The sequence below is a fragment of the Plectropomus leopardus genome, chromosome 4 (assembly GCF_026936395.1).
Source record: "Plectropomus leopardus strain MGB_pleo_1.0 chromosome 4, ASM2693639v1, whole genome shotgun sequence".
In the NCBI taxonomy this organism is placed as follows: Eukaryota; Metazoa; Chordata; class Actinopteri; order Perciformes; family Serranidae; genus Plectropomus; species Plectropomus leopardus.
This window is the reverse complement of record NC_142179.1, coordinates 31,470,866-31,486,528: the sequence shown is the minus strand read 5'-3', so window position 1 is coordinate 31,486,528 and position 15,663 is coordinate 31,470,866. Positions and strand designations below refer to the sequence as shown.

Genomic DNA, 15,663 nt, shown 5'->3' with positions numbered 1-15,663 from the left:
AAGTAAAACTCCACACCCGTGTGAATGAAAGGAAAGGTTCCATTGGTTACGTTACCTCTGCGTAGGAACATGATCTCTCATTACTTTGCCTTTTTTTTCAATATCAAATCAGGAATCACATACTTTGAAACATTATTCATCCCACAACAATTCTGGCTGACATGCGTTTGCAGTCATCAGCAGGCACATGCAGAAGGGGAGGCTGAGGGTGTTCAAGCACCTGCCTCTTGATATCCAAAGAACCTTTTTGTCATGGGACTTTTTTTAATTGCTTTTTTTAGGACTGTGAAAGAATTATTTTTTTTAAAATTGTGATAAATCACAGAATTTCAATAGTTAATCCCAATTAATTGCATTTTATTCACATTTTTATTTGCATTATTTAGCATTTTAAAACAGTTTTGAAGTGATTATTGAGCAATATTACCAGATTGTCTTGATTAGAAAACAAATGACAGCCAAAAAAATAGATAAATTAAATACTGCATAGGACTAGAATACAGTGTCTGTCATCTCTACAAAGGGGAGACCCCTGTGAAATGACTGCCGTTTTTCCATTGCCAAAATTTAGCCTAACTTTGGAGCGTTATTCCACCCTCTTACTGAGAAGCTAGCATGACATATCACTAGATTCCTCAGGTCTTCTTGTTTCATATAATATCAGTATCATCGCTCTCACTTAAAACTCAGCCAGGTACAGCCTCGTATAGATGGGAAAGTCATCCAGCAATTTAAAAAAATTATGGTTTTAATAATGGACCTTCATTGCAATGCAATTAATGCGTACATGCATTAACAATTAGTAATAATTTAGCCAAAAATAAGATGACCTGGCTACTGTCAGTTAATTTACGTCACATGACAACCTTTCAACTGCGGCAAGTGAAAGGTCATCAGTGATCTTCCCTTCATAGTGACACTAAACACACAACTTCAAATCATGCATCAGTTATGCAACATAAGTTTACCAGTGGCTCTGGCTGCTGCTTCTTACTGCGGTCAAGGGAGCAGTTGCTCACGAACACCGGGTGAAGTCAGCAACCATTTGGACTTTAAATCTTGTCAGTTACAGTATGGATGCTTAGAGTGGCCAAAAGGCTTGGAAATCTTGATCTGATCTGTATTAAAGCAATAACTTCTCACATTTAATAAAGCCTACCAAGTAAAATGACCTATATTGCACATTATATAAGATCCAATTCCAAAAATAAAATTTGGTTGTCCTACTGTACTGTTCTTATGTTCTTAAGGGAGCTCCAAGACTGAAATAAAATGAAAGGAAAAATGAAAGGACGACCCTGACTGTCTATACAAAGGTTCATATGGCTTTACTGTACAGTTTTGAGAAATGAAAAGGTAAAGTCACCTTAAATTGCATTAGAACACATCCATATCTTCCTTATATTTGAAATTTAATTTAAAGAAATCCATAATAGGCTATATGAAAGGATTCCTGTTTAGGAATATGCCCATGTCAAATTTCATGTGATTTTACTGTGGACTTTTTGAGAAATTAAAAAGGGAAGTGAGCTCAAATTACAGTGTAACAGTAATAATTCTCAAATGTTTATTTACCATAATCCCTTTCTGAATTCATCAGAAATCAGGAAGGGCCATAACTCTTAAAATGCTAATAAAATATGTTCCAAAAAAAAAGAAAAAAAGAAAAAAAAAAGAAATCTGAAAGGGGGGACAATCATATCATAGTAAGGTTTCTTAGAATATGGGTTGCTATAATTCAACAGGTCATGCTGTAAATGATGTTGGTGTGTGGTGTTTTAAAATCGTTTCATGTGGCCCTCTTTAATTTGAGCCCCTGCCCCTCTAAATATCTCTGCACTGCCCTGCTCATCAGCTGGTAACTTAGAATGGAAACTGGGTAATGACTACTTGCAAAAAATAGCATCCTTGTCTATTTTCAAAGCCATCCACTACTCGAGATAACCCACAGCAATCGGGTACCATAAGCCATGTTGATTGGACATACTTGATGACGGACTCTAATGATCCACTCTGCTCGAGGGTTGGGGGGGCGTAGCCATTGCTTCCTGAGTCGTAAAGGGAATAATATGGCAGGCATGTCAGCTACGCCCCACGGCTTATCATTAAACACCAACTTCTGGGCCTACTTAAAATAGCACAGGGAGGGGCATCTGAAGAATTCCCCTCTGCCTCCATGACAGCCCTTCTTTTTTTAAAGCTCTGGTTTAGCAGATGTTTGCTAATGGCCTGCATCAGAGGGGATAAAAACACAGCAGCCTGGGTCTGGACGTTTAACCCCCATCCTCAATTACACATGCCCTACTTAGTCTCAACTCTGTGTGATGGAAATGTGTCAAAGTAAAACTAAAAGGGCATGAAAGTGAGCGCTGGATGCCACTTTTGGAAGTTTACAAGTAGAGGTTATTAGATTAAAAAAATGGAAAATGTTTAATGAATTCCACAAAGGGAAGCGTGTTGGATTTTGTATACTCTTAAGGCATAAACACCTTTAATTAAAAGGGAAAACAGATTCGTACTCCATGTGTAGATTTAATGCGGCACCTCGCTACCAGCCTCACTGTCTCAACACTTTTCCCCAACTATTAATGCACTTCAGCACAAACCCTCAGCTCTAAAAATAGCCCAGTAATAAATATATCCACACGCACGCAGCCACAATTTTGAGTGTGGATCGGCAGATGAGATGCAGCGTTCGCTCACTTCAAAGGCTTGCTGAAAAAGTCTGGTAATAAATCCTTGGCACCTTATTCATCAGGTCCATTGGACTCCCAGAAACAAATCTTCCAGTGACAAGACCCTCTACCATCATGCCTCTTTCTGTAGTAAACTGGCAAGCATTTAAGTGATGTTATTCTCAAGAACAGCTTTAAATGAGCCAGCAGCTAGAGGTCTGGTTATCTCTCTGTATGACACCACAACTAAATCACAAAAATAGAGCTGCAAGGGAGAAGAAGTCCTATCTGTCTGAACTAAAATCCTGGTGATTCCCTCATTGCTGAGATGAAATTCTTGCTCTCTGTATGTGGGAACTTTGCTGCCTTGAGAAGCATGCAGGCTCTGTGACCGAAGCGAGCAGGGTTGACCAACATTTGATCTATTACGTTGGTATCCTCTGGTGAAAAGCATCAAAAACTGGGCCAGTTGTAATGAATTTACTGTAAGTATTCAACTGACATTATAAATGCAGATTTAGTGCTACGACACTGTTTCTGCCTTTTGAAAGCACCAATGTGGAAAGATGTGACTTTAACCACAAGGCCCCTCTACATCTGTGAAGAGAGCCTGTCATTCACTGAGGACTTGGTGTTAAACTCTTCATGCTTTGCAGCCTATGATACGTTTAACAAGAGTCAACTGAGGCATCCTGTGAAGAAAGCCATAATTCAGCCAATCTCAGAACCCATCGCCTAGTGAGGATAATGAAGCCTCTGGAGGCGAGGGCCAATGTTTCCAGCCCAGTGTTTCAGGCTGATCCGCTGTTGCCAGCGGATATCCGAGCCAAGACTTCCTCCTCCATTTGCCGGTCAGTTTGGCTAATCTCTAAAACCAGAAATAAATGCAGATAAATTGTTTAAAAATAAATTTAAAAAATAAGTCAACATCAGACGATAATTGATGGGTTTCAATATTGCACTGCAGCCAATGCGTTCTGCCTTTCCACCTTAACTGTTTACCTGCCGTTCAAATGATATTGGCTAACACTACTCTGGCTAAAAATGGATACCAAAAACTTCTGATATCAAAATCTTGTCCATTTGCCTGCAGATTCTGTAAACACATACAGCTGCAACTGTTTATAGAAATTATACATAATGTCAAAAATTACATACTAAATCAATAGTTCAACATTTAATACACTACTGTAATTTGCTTTCTTACCAAAAGTAGAATACGACTCTCATGTCTGTATGATAAATAGAAAGCTATAGGCAGCACTCATATTAACAAAGGTAACTTATCTCAAATAGTTAGCCCAGGTCTGTGCCAAGGTAATAACATTTACCTACAAGCACATCCAAAGCTTGCCAATTAACTAACTAACTGACAAAACATAAGTGTAAAAGTGAAAATGTATGGTTTTACCATTGGTAATGTATACTAGGCTATTACTTGACTGGCTGCAGTGGCTACAGAATCAAAATCTGAATCAGAGTCTAGTTTATTGCCAAGTAGGTTTTCACATACAGGGAACTAAGCTACACGACTCCGCTGCTGGCTGAAGCTTCACAGTCAGAGGACACTTACGAGAATAGTATTCAAATTTTCATCTAACTCTCAGCAAGAGGCGATGGACCATATTTCCCAAGATGCAAACTATTGCTTTGACTCTCATCTTAAATCAGGAATGAAAACAGGGTGTTACAGCTACCGAGGAGAGCTCCCCGAGCAGAGACGGCGGGTGGCGCGTATCTTGAGGGGTTATTAGGGGGATAGGGCAACAGACTGGGAGGTAAAGGATGAGGGTAATTGAGTGTGACCATCAGTGTCCGATATTGAGTTAGCGGCATTCACCTGATTAGGGACTAGGTGGGTGGTGGGATCCTTCCTCTCCCCTCACTGCCAATTTGCCCCTTTCCAGAGGCTGTAATTGCGGCTCAAATTAATTCCTTGTCTAAACCCATCATATGCCCATCTGAGGATGCAGCTCTCAGTGGTACGGCTGGGTACTTAAGAACACCTGCTCCTCTTCCTACTGTGTTTGTGTCTGTGTGTGTCTCTGTGTGTGTTAGTGGTGGTGGTGGGAACAGTCTTCAGTCTTGGCTGTTGATGATAATACATTCATACAGTCAGTCAGCAAATTGGTCATATTAGGGGGTATTGCTCTGCCTTAAACTGTCATTTCAGAGCCAGTAATTTCAGACTCTTAAGAGAATTTCTCTCCTTGGCTAAGCTGTCCAATATGTCAAAGCTCTTACAGAGAGTGACTGACAGATAAGTGATTCATCATAATGACAATCTGCAGTATTGGGAATTTTCACTCACCAACAGGAAGGTTTTTATGAGTTTTGCGGCTCTTTAGAAGTACTAGTTGTAAGCATGAACATCAGTTTCAATTAGAATGACTTATGATGAAAAACAGAGAGGACAGTTGCACATAAATGTTGCAGTTTTTAAAATGTTTTTAAGAGCATAACTGCAGCAAAGCAAAGTCAACCCTTCAACTGTCTTAGAAAGACTGCCTTAAAACACACTGCAGAAGCGGCGCAGAGTATTAGCTCAAATCACCATAATGGGAATACCATGTAATGATTGGTTTCTTAAAAACGATTTTCATTTCCAATAAATATCAAATACTCTAAGTAGTACTGGACTGATAGCAGTGACTAATGTTTTAAAAAGATGCACTACTTAAAAAAACCCTGTCACCAGGAATGAACCTCCTTCCAATTTAAGATTCCAGACGTTGTTGCTTTGAGGAACATTAGAGTGAGTGTTAATTCCCAGAAGGATGTTGCCGAGTGATGCCAGGATAAGCAAAGCTTAGCGAGGTGCGTGGAGTCCATAGCTGATCACTTCCACAGCCAGAAGTAAAGAAATGTAGCTGTTGTTAACCATACATTTTTTATTCCACCCTTTTTCTTTGAACCGCCTCTCTACGTGGAGGATTTCAGGCCAGAAAACATTAACACACACACACACAAACATGAATACATGTGCAAAATACTTTCACATGCAAATGTCTTTGTTAGTCTCTTTGAAGAGATGGAGCAATTCATTAAGACTTAGAGATACTCATATTTTACCATAGCAGAAACATGCTACAGAACACTGTATATGGAATGAACAAAGCTTTTACAAAGAGCAGTCTGTTTGAAATACCTTCGTTTTCATTCTGATCTTTGAAATTGCATTTTATTCTGATGTCTTACCCTACTTCTTGATCAGGTACAATAGAACAAGCTTCAGTTATAAGCAGCCAACAGTAAGAAGGTCAAAGTTCGGGGTTCGAGTATATAGATATTTTTAACATAAAAGTTGGTTCTTGGTCGTGAGACCAAGCAAAATGATGAAAGATGCAACAAAGAAGTTAAATTAAACAGACCTAAAACAACGCACAAAGCTTTGATAGACATGAACATCAGTCATTATTTCTGTTTCCTACTTCTTAAAGAGAGAAAAGGCACAAAAGAGTGTCTCTAAGTTGATGCAAAGGCATGCAAAAATGAGTAGCAAACAATGCATCACACAAGACATCCAAATTGCAATTAGGTGTCTCAGGTTGTATCTTCAACAGGTGACAGACTTCAAACACTCAATTACACAGTCAAGTTTGTCTTTGGAAACTGGACCAGAACAAACGTCCTCTCCTATTCAGCTCTAAAACACACTAAAAACTGTGAAGAGAACTAAGACCGCTTTTCAACTGACATTTACCTGAGCTGATTCAACTGTGAGAATTATTGAAATCAGAACACATTTCCTGGAGGAAAAGAGCTCCTGAAAGTATTGAAATAAAAATCATACAAGGCACCTCAGCGACAAAGTGAAGTGAAGTGAAGCTCCCTCGAGGAGAGATAACAGAGAAAGTGAAGTCTTGGATTTGCAAACCAAAAAAAAAAAAAAAAAACTGTCAGGAAATGTAATTACTGCAATGATGAGCTGAACAAAGTGATTAAAGGAGGCTGGAGGTGTAGAGAGAGAGGCGGGGGTACCTTTGATGTCAGTGAGTGCCGTCAGACCACAAGTAGAGTGAGGACAGGCGTAGCTCTGTTAGAGTCGACTCGTTTGTTCAGTTCGCCAGGGGAGATCTGTGGAAAAAAACAAGGACATAGAAATCAGTATTCAGCCAACCTGCTGACAGTGCATTGTTAATATAGGACTCTTATGTAATGCAGAGACACATATATAAGGAGTTCATAACTGTAATCTAATGCTGGTGTTCTGCTCTCAACCATAAACCCTTTCAATAGCTATTGATGCATCCTCTACTGTCCATTACTTTTGGTGTGCCACAGGGCTCAGCTTTAGGTCCATTACTGGCTTCTGTTTACATGCTGTTTTGGGGGACATTTGGGGACCATGTTTATTAGCAAATGCATTAACTATGTATGTTTAGCCTGTTAGCAGCTACTTTGGGGGTTAAAAGAATACCTCACCCTCAAAATGACCACTTGTATATCAATATCAATTACTCATCGCATGTTACTTTGGATTTATGAAGAAAACTCCCCTCCCTGTCCCCATTTACTTCAATTCATATAAAATTTTAAAAAAATAGGATTCTCTGTTCAATGACAAGCCATGTTGAAAAGCATAGTTTTCTTCATTAATGCAAGGTAATGCATGGTGAGTAGTTTTTATACAAAGGGTAATTTTATGGTTGAAATATTGCTCAAGCACACAATTGTAGCAGTTTGAGTGTGGGGCAGTAGCCCGGACAATGAGCACTTATGTGAGGGAGCCCCAGTCACTCATGCTAGCATTTTGTATGCCAGTTAATTTAGAAATATGGTTTTATGCTGAACAAAGATAGCCTGTATGTAACTGAATGAGACATAAAATAGTTGAGGCGAGGTTTGTTGTATTTTGTTGTGTGTGTTTTTTTTTCTTCAATAAGTCAGATAATGAGAATCTGTGCACAAGATGGAAGCAGAAAAAGCTGTGTCGCGATTGTCAACCTACTACGATAATTTTGCATTTTGCAGAAACCTTAATTAAATGTGCAGCACCATCTTGATCCTGTGTGACACCACGCTGCACACTGCTACAAATGCACTATGGAAAATCTGTGGTCAGAAATCTGGGGCTTCTATTTAAGTCTGACCTCAGTTTAAGCAACAGTCCTCTCACAGTTGTAGTTGGTCCAGAAAACGGCAGCAAGGATCTGAGCTATTTAAGGACACATGCTGAACAAACTCGGGCTTGCTACTTCCGTGTCAGACAGATAGCCAGTGTTGGCTGATGTCCATAAACAAAACATTCAGACAGTTTTTCTCCAGACACTAATATTCTCCAAGGACGCCCAGGATAATATTTATACAGATATACCATTTTATGCAACTAGAGACGTGACAGCTGTTATTGCTCTTCAGTAACAAGAATAATTTAAGGGAAGGAGCTTCACATAAAGAACCAGTACGATCAATTCTTTTAGTCGGGCCGATATCTGATTATTAATAATGAGGCAACACTTACTCGATACTTTCAACAAACCAATATGTCAGCCTGACCTTAGTATCCACACTGCAGCGCCTCAGAAATAAAGACATCACAGGCACACACAAAGAAAGAGGCCAGTGTCCAATACTGCAGCGCAAATTGGTTTTGATGCTTCATACCATGGGATGAATCATTCTGCCATACACGCCAACCTGTCCAGTGGCTCTGCCGCCTTTGATGGCTGGAAAAACAAAAGGCTGGCAGCAAAAACCGCTGGATCGACTGCACCCTTGAAGGTGCCGCTGATGATGAAATCAAACGCGGCCCTACTCACGCTTCCTCGTAGGCCAACTTTCATTTCAAGACTATGGGTTTAATAGAGTGTAATGGTTCCTTAAAAATTGCCTCATACTTCAAGCAACGCTTTGCTCTGGTGGAATATTTATTCAAAAAAATTCCCAAAACGAGTTCAGCAGCAGTTCATTTCAAATTATAAGCTGCTGTGCAGAGATGGGGTTCAGACTTGATGAAAATGTTTGAGAGTAAATTTACTCATCTATAGAGTAGATGAAATGTGGAGGAACAAAAGTTTTTCTCACAGCTTTTTCTTGTGAAAACCTGAAACAGCAAAAAAATCACCCACCGATCTTTCATGAGTTTAATACATGAATCCATGGTTAAAATCAGAAACATGAACTGCTGTTTTAAATTTTAATGTATGTTCAGCTCTCCACATGATAAATATCTCCAGATGCAGCTTTGACTTCAGGCCAAACATGCATCAGTGAGCAGTGAGCAGTGAAGCCATGCAATGTTTCATTAACTATGATCAGAAGACACCCACAGTGAGTTAGGGAAAAAAAATCGATATAAAGTCAACTTTCCTCTTCAGCTGACTCTGGGATTAGAATATCTTTCCCTCTCCAGGGATTCCTGGGTGTGTTCACTTCAAGGACAGATAGGCTCTGAGCACCTTGGATTTCTGGTACAAACATCAAAGGTGAAGTTAAGCCCGGCCGCATTAGTTATCACCTCGTCTCTGTCTGTCTCTCTCTCTCTGGTCCTGGACGAGCCCTTACATCGCTCCTGAATGGGGTTATCTCCACACACAGCGGCGGCACACAGCGGCGCGTTTGATTAATTCACATTTTATTCTATTTAATGTGATGCAATGCTCTTGTAAGTGAGTGTTTCCTTTGGTTTGACACGGCAGCGGCACAACATGCAGGTTTGGGAATGGGAAGATTGATGGTCACTGATAATGATAACTGAATGAACGATGCTCCCGACACCCTCATCTAATGGCACTTAACCTCCCAGCTGATCCTGTGGAGCTGATTCAGAGGTCAGAAGCGTGATTATTCTGGGTGGCAGTCGAGGGTTCCTGTGGATAAAGAGGTGTTGGTAAATGGCCAATTCTGACACAGCGCTGACACATTGCTCGAGTATTGGAGGTCATATGAGAGTAAAATGTGGAAAACAAGACCTTGCTGTAAAGAAGCTTGTATGTTGAACAAAGCATTTCCAAGTGTAGATGAAGATATAAAAAAAATCAGCAGTCGTGCCTCAAGCAGATAGAATTTTTTAACACCCATACCGACATTCAATCAGATTTATTTACACAGCACCCAGTCAGATAAATTTTCACTGCTCTTGGTTCTGCGTTGACAATCTTCATCGCTGCCCCCAATGTCGCCGTCGTCATTTGACAGTAATAACTGCAGAGCCCTCATGCAATATTTGCGCTCCATATCACCATATCAGCGCCTGAAAACCTCACCTGCTGTGCATTATGTAGACAATTGCATATTCTATCACGACTTGTCCCCCTTCAACCCACATCGTTTGGAGAGCGCCCCAGTGTAATTCTGTGATTAATAATGAATGCAGAGTGAGGGTTCGCTTGCTGGCTGACTGACTGAAGGGCTGACTGTCTGGGGAATGCTACACTGATGAAGGTCTTTCCTCAGCTGTCAGAGCTGCAGCACACTCCGAAGAACTGCAGTCACATACAAATGACCAAATGGATAAGCAGACGTTTCCCGCGTTGCGTCCGTGCATGTATAAAGGTGTCTTTTCATACGTCGTCTGTGTGAACAGGTTATCTGCACATGCAGTGAGCAAGCTGACTAATTGTTTGGGAAACTATGTAAATTAAATACTAAATGCTAATGTGAAAATTAAAGTGGAAGCATTAATTATGTAAAAGACTACTGTGCATGTGGATTAATCCACAATAAGTCATCCAAATAAAATGACAGAGCAGGTTGTTTAACATGGCTTTCCAAATGACCCACACATAGGGCTGGATTTTTTTTTAAATCACTGCAGTGATAGAGCAATGTATTATGCCCCCTGGTGTCTGTCTGCAGTATAGGTCATAAAGCCCACCCCTTTATGTAAGTGATTGGGACATAGGTTCAAATAAAAAGTGAAATGATTTTTCCCAATGATTGTGTTTGACACTTTCTGATACTTTCTTTTTCTGATTTTCACGAGTTACTCAATTCTAAAAAAGGGGATTTTGCCATGACTGAAAGCTGTGCATACCAATCCATGGACTTGCATTCAAAAGGGCTACCCGCTATAGGTTGGACAGGTGTTTTAGTGGGAACTCCCCCACCATAGATATTGCTACTGTGCAATCTGTGGCTCTGAATGACTCCACCAGCGATGGCAGCGTCCGTATCCGGGATATTTTAGCTTTATTTAAGCATAGGTGGGGTAAGTGGGGATGCGTCGTCCATCTTTGTTTACAGTGTATGATACCTACTAACAGAAATGCACCACAATTCACGTAACCCATGTAATCATGACTCAGTAATTTGTTTATAATCCAAGTAATTGGGAAGGCTGCTATCAGGTGACCAATGTACTCACAGAAGTAAATAGGGAATCAGTATACAGCTAGAAAGTCCATATAAGGAGGCAGGTTGAGGTGGCGGACTGGTCAAACAAACATAAGACTTTCCCCCTGGAGACCAGTGTTTGTGTCCCATTTGAAACCAAGTGAACTTTGAGTTATTTTAAGGTATGTCATCACCATGTTTCTTGTCCTAAACCTAACCTATGTAACTTTACGTTAAATATGTAACATCATTTATGGGGCGTCATTCAATATCCTACAAACCGTTACGTGGATGCATTGAATGGTTAAAGAAATAGTTTTGGAAAATATACATTTTTTTTCTTTAGCTTAGAATTGGGTGGGACAAGCTATATCACTCATATTTTTGATCGGTAAGTTTGAAAATATATACAAGCATTGCCTGGTTCTCTCAAAACTGCAAAATATGTTCATAGATAGACTGGTAGCTCTGGTCTCACCTGACTCTTCAATCAGTGCATTTCCCAAAATGTCAAATTATTCCTACAAAAGAAAACACCAGTGACTGTTGGTGGGCTACAAGATACAGACAGAAAAACAAAAATCTAAACATTTTACTCTTTCTAAATACATCAAAGAAAGGGGATTCAGAGTTGTGCTCAGCAGAAGGCATCTTTAGATTGTATACTAGCCTACTGAGCCATAAGGAAGCCCCACTGTACACATGCATCAACAGACTTTAATATTATGCACACTCTCAGCAGCTAGGGCCAGGGGATGGAGTATTGTTGTGCCTCAGGTTTACATATGACTCATATTCCATGTCATCCATTCTCTCTCTTCTTTTTCTCTCTTCTCTCCTTTCTCTCCTCACTATACAGTCTAATAAAATAGAAAAAAGTTGCAAGCTATTGCAGCTGGTCTGGAGCACTCCGTGCTCCGCCAGAATCCCCTGACAGCCCTGTATTTCCAGGTAATTGTTCGGCTGAAAGCAGAGCTAAGACACATTGTACTGCAAATGCTCCTCCCATGTGTGCAGGCTGTGTTTGCAGAGAGCAGCAGCTAATTGTATATTCCGAAAGAAAATTGTGGTCCATCATCATTAGTCCAGACAAACAGACAGGCTTGCATCATGCGAAAGAGAAAGAGTGCTTCACAGACTTCAGAACTCCGTGCGCTCCTAGAGAGCTGACCTTGGCTAACGCTCTTTTCATTTAAGGCAGGAAGAAATTATTCTGCCCCCATCAGAATGTACTGCTTTTCAAGATGCAAATAAAGAAAGCGTGATTGAAAAAAATAACCTGGCAAAGAGAGAACGATTTCCTGCCAAAACAAAGAGCTTGTGCAGAAGTTTGAAAGGTACAAGGGGAAGGAGGAGAAATTGATTGGCTTGTTTGTTCTTTGGACTGTGCACAGTTTTTGGTTTTCTTACAAGTTTCAGCAGGCTGCTGTAAGTTCAGTTTCTTACAGATTCATTTCAGGCATACTATGATCAGTAATGCAATCCACAAGCCAGAGCCTTACAGTACCATCACATAATAATGACTCGGGTATTACAATGCCAACATGGGAAACCATCCTGCCCACTGCACTGCATTGACCCTGTTACTGTGGGTCATAATAGATGCTCCAGACAGAAAATATTGAAATTATTGACACTATGATATTTTAAGAAAACAGAGAAACAAACGACGCTTTGAATTATATTCAACAATGGTGCATACAGCCTTGATTAAGCTAATCACAGTGGTTCGAAATGCCTGGAGAAACCCATTAGTTTGTTAAATAGTTGAACTGTAGCCAGTAGTCTGGATGTGGGTGTTTTTACAGGGGTGAGGGAAACTGAAGTAGTTACAGATGCACTGAAGGTCATTAATTTTGACTAAACTTTTAATAGAGAATGATGTGAAGCCAGTGGCAGATTGAAAATTTAGTTATTCAGCCTTCAGCTTCTTGATGAAAGAATACACTCTTGACTCTTGCCACATAATATCTCAGCTAAAACTGGCCAAACTAGCCTGAAGCTATTCAGGTAAACGAGACTGCTGACTTAGTCTGATCATTAATACCATGATAATGCATAATCAGGAAAACTTACACATTACCTTGTTTTCAAGCATCCTTTTTTTGCTATTTCAAGTTGTAAATTAACTCGTTACTGAGGTTTAACTCAGCCAATTAGGTCAATGTCTCAAGAGGTGCTGGAGAACGGTGGATTGTGATGAATGTTTGCATTATTTTGCTATATAAAGTCAATTACATGTGATGTCACACAGTCTACTTCATCCACAAACCATCTGCAATCTCACAATTAAATCTAAAATAAACCCCTATCTTTATACAGTTTGACTTCACCATTAAGTTACAGTAATAATATTGCACAACTTTATGCATTGCGACTGGAAACACCATTGTGTTAAAAAGAAAAAACACAAGAGGCTGCATTGTTAGGGGAGTTTTGCTACAAGTCCCAACAAGATGATTAAATTTAAAGCAGAAATGCCGGATTAAAGAATAGATCAGTGACTCAGACACAAAAACGCTGCACAACCAAACAAGTATGTTGGTCAATCAAATACATGCAAGTGCTCGATTGGAGATTATGTGCAATCAATCAGCTCTTTTAAATGTATTAAAAAGTGGTAAACTAGAATGTAGGTGGACTGTTGCGTAGGCTATATCACTGTCAAGTGTTACAGTTTTTGTAAAATGTCATTAAAAAGTCACAGTGTGTGCACTTTTCCTGTGTGGCCTTCAGTCATTTGCTTTCCTTAAATGACGCTTAGTCATCAAAAGTTGTGAAGCCCTGATTTCAGATTTTTTATTTGTAAATTCTCTGAAATGATCAGTTTAGCTGTTAAATAAGTGATTACAGCCCAACTGGGTGGTGTTTCGTCTTCCACATGTTTGAACGCAGTTTTATCGTCCTTTAGCCCACTATAAAAATTTTGAGTATCTGATTCAAGGACAGATATTGTATTCAATTCAGTTTACTCATAGAAGTATGTTTTAAATATTGCAGTGTGGTGCGTCAGTGTTTATACTACACAAATAAAAAGAGTTTAATGGGATTTATTATTTTAATATTATAGTCTTGCATTTCATGTAAAGGTGCATCTGTTCAAACTATTGGTTGACAAACATATTTGGTGGGTGGGTTGATCTGTAGCTACAGTACGTCATTTGCGCAGTATGTCATTCATTCATGTATTTTTTTAAATAGCAAGATATTTGATTACTTCAACCTGTTTTGGGAACGGGTGGAGCTCTTCAATCAAATGGGTCCTCACCTGAATGGACGTGGACTGATGTGACTGACAATCTTCTCCACTGTCTGAGGAACTAAAAACATACCAGACCTCCTCTCTCCCCTACGGAGGTAGAGCCAGCCCCAGGATGACAACACTGACACTGCTCCACCTGCCTTCCCTGTAGATTTTTCTTCATCACCACCCCCAACTCCACCCCAGCCCTGGACCTCATCACCCCCCAATCCCCCCATCTGTATCCTCACTATCCTCCGATTCCCCGTGACATCCTGTCCCTCCCCTGTCTCACCTCTCAGGTTCACAAGCCAGATGGAGGACTTGGTCAAGTCTGGGATTAAAATGATCCCAATCACCCCCAGTATGCCCAGATCTCAGGCATTACCATCCCCCTTACAGGCAGGTAGGGTGATGGTATATAGGTGCATAGGTGCCCTCCCTAGGCGGCCACCTCGGCCACCTCGGCCTGCACCCAGACTACTGGCTTCTAAGGCCTTAGGCAGCACAGGGTCATCTGCTATCATTGTGTGCAGCCACTAGGAGACCCTGGGTCTCTACTGTTCCAGAACTGTTCCTCATTATCTGTCCTTTAGCAATCTGAGCCCAGGAGAATGAGAGTAAACATGCCAAGTACAATCGCTCCAGTCTCAAGGCAAAGAATCGATAAGAGGGTGACAGTAAGATACTCCAATCCTAAAAATCTGATTCAAATTTGCTGTCAGCAGAGTATCGCAGGCCCTGCTCCAACAAACTTCAACCTAGCCGTATTTAATCTCAGATCCTTGGGTAATAAATCACTTTTAATCAGTGATTTTATAACCTCTTATAAGCTTGATTTTATGTTTTAAACTGAGATTTGGTTGGACAACAAAAAATGGAATTGCTGCTCTTATTGAATCCACCCCACCAAATCTTAGATTTGAGTTTGAAAAACGACGGAACAAAAAAGGAGGTGGTGTCTGTGCCCTTTTCAAGGACAGATTTCTTTGTGAGAAGCTGTCATTTGGTGAGTTTTTATCTTTTAAATATATGTCATTTAAAATGGAAGTGAAATTGTATCTTATGTTCAGTTACAATTTACAGGCCAACAAAATACTCCAAAATACACCAAATTTCCTTGATGATTTTACTGAGATGCTTTCAATTATTTGCACAGAATTTGACTGTGTAGTCATCACGGGTGATTTTAATATATACATGGATAATGTCTGTGAGATAAATGCCACACAACTTTCTGTAATACTTGAAACATTTGATCTTTGTCAACATGTGAGAGAGCTGACACACAATAGAGGACACACTCTAGATCTAGTCATCACTAAAGGTGGTAATATTTCAAATGTCACTATGCTGGATGTTGCACTGTCAGACCATTTCTGTGTCATTTTTGATCTGTCAGTAACTCCTAAAACTATCCACGGATCAACAAATGTTGAAAAAAGATACTTCAGTGAGAATACCAGAACA

The 15,663-nt window shown here is 40.0% G+C and overlaps 1 protein-coding gene across 7 annotated transcripts in view; it reads right to left on the bottom strand.

The window, feature by feature from the left end:
- The window catches only part of arvcfb (ARVCF delta catenin family member b), a 253,471-nt gene that overhangs the window by 147,145 nt on the left and 90,663 nt on the right, over positions 1-15,663 (bottom strand). For all 7 annotated transcript variants that reach the window (XM_088077113.1, XM_088077114.1, XM_088077115.1 and 4 more), the window contains one exon: positions 6,657-6,752. The gene's annotated coding sequence lies outside the window, so the exon portion shown is untranslated. The remainder of the gene's footprint in view (positions 1-6,656; positions 6,753-15,663) is intronic.